The sequence below is a fragment of the Microtus pennsylvanicus genome, chromosome 6, assembly GCF_037038515.1.
Source record: "Microtus pennsylvanicus isolate mMicPen1 chromosome 6, mMicPen1.hap1, whole genome shotgun sequence".
Lineage (NCBI taxonomy): Eukaryota > Metazoa > Chordata > Mammalia > Rodentia > Cricetidae > Microtus > Microtus pennsylvanicus.
The window spans coordinates 39,837,493-39,843,492 of record NC_134584.1 but is presented as its reverse complement, the minus strand read 5'-3'; positions in this window follow the sequence as shown (position 1 = coordinate 39,843,492).

Below are 6,000 nucleotides of genomic sequence, written 5' to 3'. Positions count from 1 at the left end.
TAGAATAAAACCGTGATAGCTAAAGCTAAAAGTATGCTACTTGTACTACTTCTGTCTGGTCTTCACCATCCGGACTCAGCGGTTGTCAGCGGTGACATGTTTTCTGCAGGTTTTATTTTGGGGCACTGATGGACCTTTGTTCGTTCCTGTAGATCCATAGTATTCTGAGTGAGTTTTTAAATTCTCTGGCAGTTGTAATTTGTGGAATATTTATTTTTGACTTTCTGAAAACTTTCATCTTAATTTTCAGTGAATGATAGACCAAATGTTTCCCTTAATAGTTACCAAGATGGTGGACTGCTTGTTTTATATGCATTCTTCTGTTATTGTAGGAATTATAGGCATGCCTTCTCAGGGCATCTTGACTGACACATCTCTAGGAGTTCGAGATAAATCTAACAACTTAGGAGCGTCTCTTTGGTAAGACCCTACAACTAGTTATATATGCTATTGCTGTTAACCAATATTTTTTTCCTTTTTAATTTTTTTTTTTTTTTTTTTTTTTTTTTGGTTTTTCGAGACAGGGTTTCTCTGTAGCTTTGGAGCCTGTCCTGGAACTAGCTCTTGTAGACCAGGCTGGCCTCGAACTCACAGAGATCCACCTGCCTCTGCCTCCCGAGTGCTGGGATTAAAGGCGTGCGCCACCACCGCCCGGCTCTTTTTAAGTTTTTGTATTGAACTTCCCAGCAGAACTGTCTGGGTTTGTAGTTCACTTTGACATTGAGTTTAGTTTTGCAACAGATGAAAGGACTATTCAAAACTTCATTTCTTCTTGTGTAACATTTGGCAAGTTTTTTTTTTAACGAAATCTGTTCATTTAGTCTAGGTTTTCAGATTTTTCAGTGTGAAATTGTTCAAAACATTCTATTACTATATATTTAAATTTGTAATTAATTTTCCAGTTTCCTACAATGAAATGGGTTTCATTGTGCCATTTGCATTCATATAAATCTTAAACTGTGTTTGTATTCCTCCTACCAGCATCATACTCTTCTTCTATCCTGCCTTGCTGGTGTCTTTCCTCCTTGAAGACGGTCATCTTCTGCTTTCATGTCATATATATGCATATATTGTTAAATATAGATTCCAGACATTAGAGAAAACGTATTGTACACTTTATTTTTAACTCCCATGTTGCTCCCTCCTGTTCCCTGCTCTCTCTTCATAATCATTCTTATAGTTTGATTCATTCACACATATATTTAAGTATATATAGTATTATATGTATATTTAAGTATAGATTTTGCACATAAGAGAAAATGTGATATTTGTCTTCCTGAATCTGGGTTATTTTGCTTAAAATTATGATTTTCAGTTCCATCCATTTTCCTGCAAATATCATACTTTCATTCTTCTTTATGGCTGGCTAGAACATCATAGTGCTATATACCAGATTTTCTTTAGCTGTTTACCTGTTAATGGACATCTGAACAGGTCTCATATCATGGCTATCATGAGTAGTGCCACGGTAAACGTGAGTGTGCAAATATCTCCATGGTGTACTTTGAATTCTTCAGGTGCATATTCAGGAGAGACAAAACTAGTAGTCATGTGGTAGTTCTGTTTTAAGTGTGTGTGCATGTTTCCGTGTGCATGTGTGTGTGTCCGTGTGCGTGTGCGTGCGTGTGTGTGTGTGTGTGTGTGTGTGTGTGTGTGTGTGTGTGTGAGTACCCCATAGCAATTTTCATAGTGACTGGCTGCACCGGTTTACATTCCGACCGCAATGGCTAACTGTTCATTTTTGTCAATAATTAGGTACTGTAGCTGTGCGGGTTTATTCCCAGGCCCTCTATTCTGTTTCATTGGTTTACTGGTATGGTTGTTTTTTCCCTCCTGAAATCTTGTTGGTTTTGTTACGGTGGCTCTAATAATGTAAGTTGAGGTTAGGGGTTGTGACACCTCTGGGCTTGTTTTTCTGCTTAGGATCATTTTGGCTCTTTAAACACAGCTGTGTTTGCATGTGAATTTTAAGACTAGTTTCTACTTCTGTGAATCACAGAGTTCAGATTCTGATAGAAGGTGATAGAATATTCTGATAGAGATGTTATAGAATCTATATACTGCTTTTGCCAATGAAAATTTGGCCAATTCTTGAGCACAGAAGTGTTTTCGTCTTCTAATGTCTTTTTCAGTTTCCTTATTTTATTTCATGGGTATGAGTATTTTGTCTGCATGCATGTATTCTCACCATATGCCTGCCTGGTGCACTTGAGGGTCAGAAGACAGCATAGGATCCCCTAGAACTGGGGTTACAGATGGCTGTGAGCCATCATGTAGGTGCTGGGAATTGAACCTTTGTTCTCTTGAAGAGCAAGTGCTTTTAACCACTGAGCGAGCTCGTATTTCTTCAGTTTTAAAGTGTTGTTGTGATGACGTTCAGCTCTTTGATTAGGTTTGTTACTAGGTGTTTTACTTTTCTAAAGCTGTCATGAATAAGATCTTTCCCCCTACTGGTGTCTTTCTTTGCAGATTTCCTAGAGCTACATAGAAAGCCGCTGATTTTCATGTTGATTTCATATCCTGATACTTTACTAAAATTGTTTGTTACAGTCAAGAGTTTCAGGTGGAATCCTTAGGGTTTCTTAAGCGTAGGGTTATACCATCTACAACAGGAATAGTTTGATGTCTTCCTTTCTTATTTGAAGTCCTTTTATTTCTTTCTCTTGCTTTATTATTCTAGCTAACATGTCAAGCAGTATATTAAGTAAGAGCATAGATGTTTAGAAAACATGTTTTCAGTAGTATTGACTGTAGGTCTGTTATGTATAACCGTTATTGCGATATGCTCTGTTTGTTCCTAGTTTCTTCAGGGCTTTTATTGTGAAGGGATGTTGAACGTAAGTGGCAGGCTTTTTCTACATTTATGGAGATGATCTTGTGATACTTAGCTTTGATTCTATTTTATGTGCTATATTGTATGTATATTGTGTATGTTGAACCATCTTTATATTCCTGAAACAAACCCATCTTGTTTGTGACATGTGTTCTTTTTTTTTTTTTTAAGTTAAGCATACAATGTACTGCTGGCAAGGAAGGCACCAGGTCTCATTACAGATGGTTGTGAGCCACCATGTGGTTGCTGGGAATTGAACTCAGGACCTCTGGAAGAGCAGCCAGTGCTCTTACCCTCTGAGCCGTCTCTGCAGCCCACATGTGTTCTTTATAATATGTATTTTTTGTTTTTTTGAGACATGGTTTCCCAGTACTATGAAGCCAGTCTTGGAACTTGCTCTGTAGACCAGGCTGGCCTTGGACTCTCAGAGATCTACTTGTCTCTGCCTTCCGAGTGCTGGGATTAAAGGAATGTGCCACCACCACCCCACATAAACTATGTTCTTAAATTCAGTATTTTCTGGAGAAGTTTTGTTAGGAATATCTGCAGAGTTCAAGGAACCATGACTGGCAGGATCATGAGTGGACAGTTGGATAAATGGATGGATGGGTAGATGACTGGAAGCCAGCAATGAAGTGATCTTGAGAGCAGGAGCCCCGGCAGGAAGGCAGCAGTGTCTTTCCTCTCTGCACATGGCTGAAAACGGGAGGAATAGGCACGTCCTTCTAGGCAGGAGATAAACACCAAATCCAGGTTCTAGTTGGTTAAAAAAAATGGAATTATTGATGATTTTTGTGTGTCTTTCAGATTTATGAGGAGATCTCTGGAATTTATGCTATAGTTTTGAGTAGGGAATAACAGAATTTAATTTTTCGTAGCAAAGTCAACACACTAAGAAGCCCTTTAAATCAAAGTTTTACTCTGCTGCCCTCTTCTGGACATGGCTTATGTCAAACAATTCTGTTTAGTAGGTGCAGGGGACAGAAAACAGGCACTGGGCTGCAAGAGAAGTTTTTTTTTGTTTTTTGTTTTTTTTTTTAAACTGAAGGTAAATTCTTTTTAAAAGTCTAGTCAAACCAAAGACTATTCAGACTCCCAAGTATTTTTTCTAATTTTTAATTTTGGAAATTTGTCATTCTGAAGTATATAAAGGTTCCTCCCTCATTCTGCACCCTTGCCCTCCCCCCCGTGTGTGTGTGTGTGTGTGTGTGTGTGTGTGTGTATCGGCGTAAATAAATGCAAGGCAGATATTAAAGAATATATACAGCTTTAATGTTTAAATAAACTTACAGAACCGAGGTTCCCGCGCAGCCGTTTCACAGGAGGCAGGAAAAGGGACGAGCCGCCTCCCGCGCACCCGATTTATCCATACGCATTCGCCCGAGGCAAACCCGCTCCCTAAAGGGGCTGGCTTAACCCTACATCTCCCCCTTTTGTCTAAATAAGACAGAACTAAACCAAATATAACTATAAGCAATAATAACAAATGATAAATATAACAAACAATATTGAGAACAAAAGTTTTGCTAGACATTCTATCTCAAGGAGTCTAAATAATGTAGGGAGTAACTACAATTAAATAATCTTCAACTCCATCAAAGATCTGAGAAGGGAATAAATATTACTTAACAAATGAGAGATATCCAAAATGTGCAACAAATGACAGAGACAACTGACTACTTGGGCAATCACCCAAAGTCTCGTTTGCAATGTTGAGTCAACCAACTTTGGCTAAGGCCTAACATAACTGACATACCATTATCAAATGCAAGGAACTTTCTTAGAATTATCCTACCCTGTCTTGGCAAGATAAGACAATCCTGTTTCATATCTTAGTCAGTAGTTGAGGTATGGGCTTTTCTTAACCCAAAGGCCAGTTCTGCCAAGAAGACAAGCTCCCAGTGGAGTGTCTTTGGTGCTCAACGTTCTCTTGGGAGTAGAGTGGTGTTGCCAGGAGTAATTGTGTCTCGTTGGCACAGAATTCTAGGTTAGATTAAAGGCCATTTTCTACAGCTCTTCAAAGAGGCTGAAGATTATACTATCTATACTAAATATAATCTCTATATATCTAAAACACCTGATTAACCTAAAAATAAATATGACAAACATAATTCTCAATACCTATCTAATTTGAAAACTAAGAGAATAAACAACTGTGCAATATATGAAGACAATGACCTTCACCTGTAAACAATGTCATTACATATCAAATGTAAACAATGTTATTACATAAATAGTATCAGAGGTAGAAATTTACATTGTGATATGATAGATGTATCCATGCAATATAAGCATACTCTTATACAAAAATAGAGGTAGGAACACTCACATTCAATATTCAATATATCAATATACAAGAAACAGTACCAATATAATTTTCTAAAAACAGTAAGTCACAAATATCAATCATCCCATCAAACCAGTTAATCCCCCCCACTTTTTTTTTGAATATACCCCTAATTCCATACAATATCTCCCCATCCCCTCAACCCTAAACCAACCACTAAAAGATGTCCCTAACCCTGTGGACAAACTCTGTTGGGAGAGGGGACGTCGTCCTCTTAGATTGCTTCTAGCTGACATGGGGGCGACGTTCTTCTTAGGGGCCCCTGTGAAAGCAAATGATGGTAAAATTCCCAAATTAACCTTTGACCTAAGAAAATTATAACTAGTCTCTGAGCGTTTTGAGAAGGTCCGGCCAGAGTGTTGTCAAAAATGTGCATCATTTGAAATTGTCTCCTGCAGTTGGTACCAAATAACAGGTCTAATATTAGCGCTTAAAAAAATTCATGACGTCATAAAAACCAGATTGAGTTGATGTTGTGGGGCCCCATCTTCATCCTGGAAACTTCAAAGAATACTGTAGGAAAATATGTTGCTTGTTATGGGAAATTTAAACATTAACAACAAGGACATATACTGACATATAAAGAAAGACACAGATATGAGGAAAGGCAAAGAAAGTTTATCAAGTATAAAATTATTCTTATTCTGTCCCATTTCATGGCTCCTGACCTGAGACAGAAACTCTGAAATATCTCTTATCAACAGGCTTGGAATTGAAGAGGGACTGAGCCATAGTCCAACTCCAAAACCAGCTCTACACATTTATAAAGAAGTGTTCAATAAAACATATAAATATATATAAAAAAATCAATACTTACAGT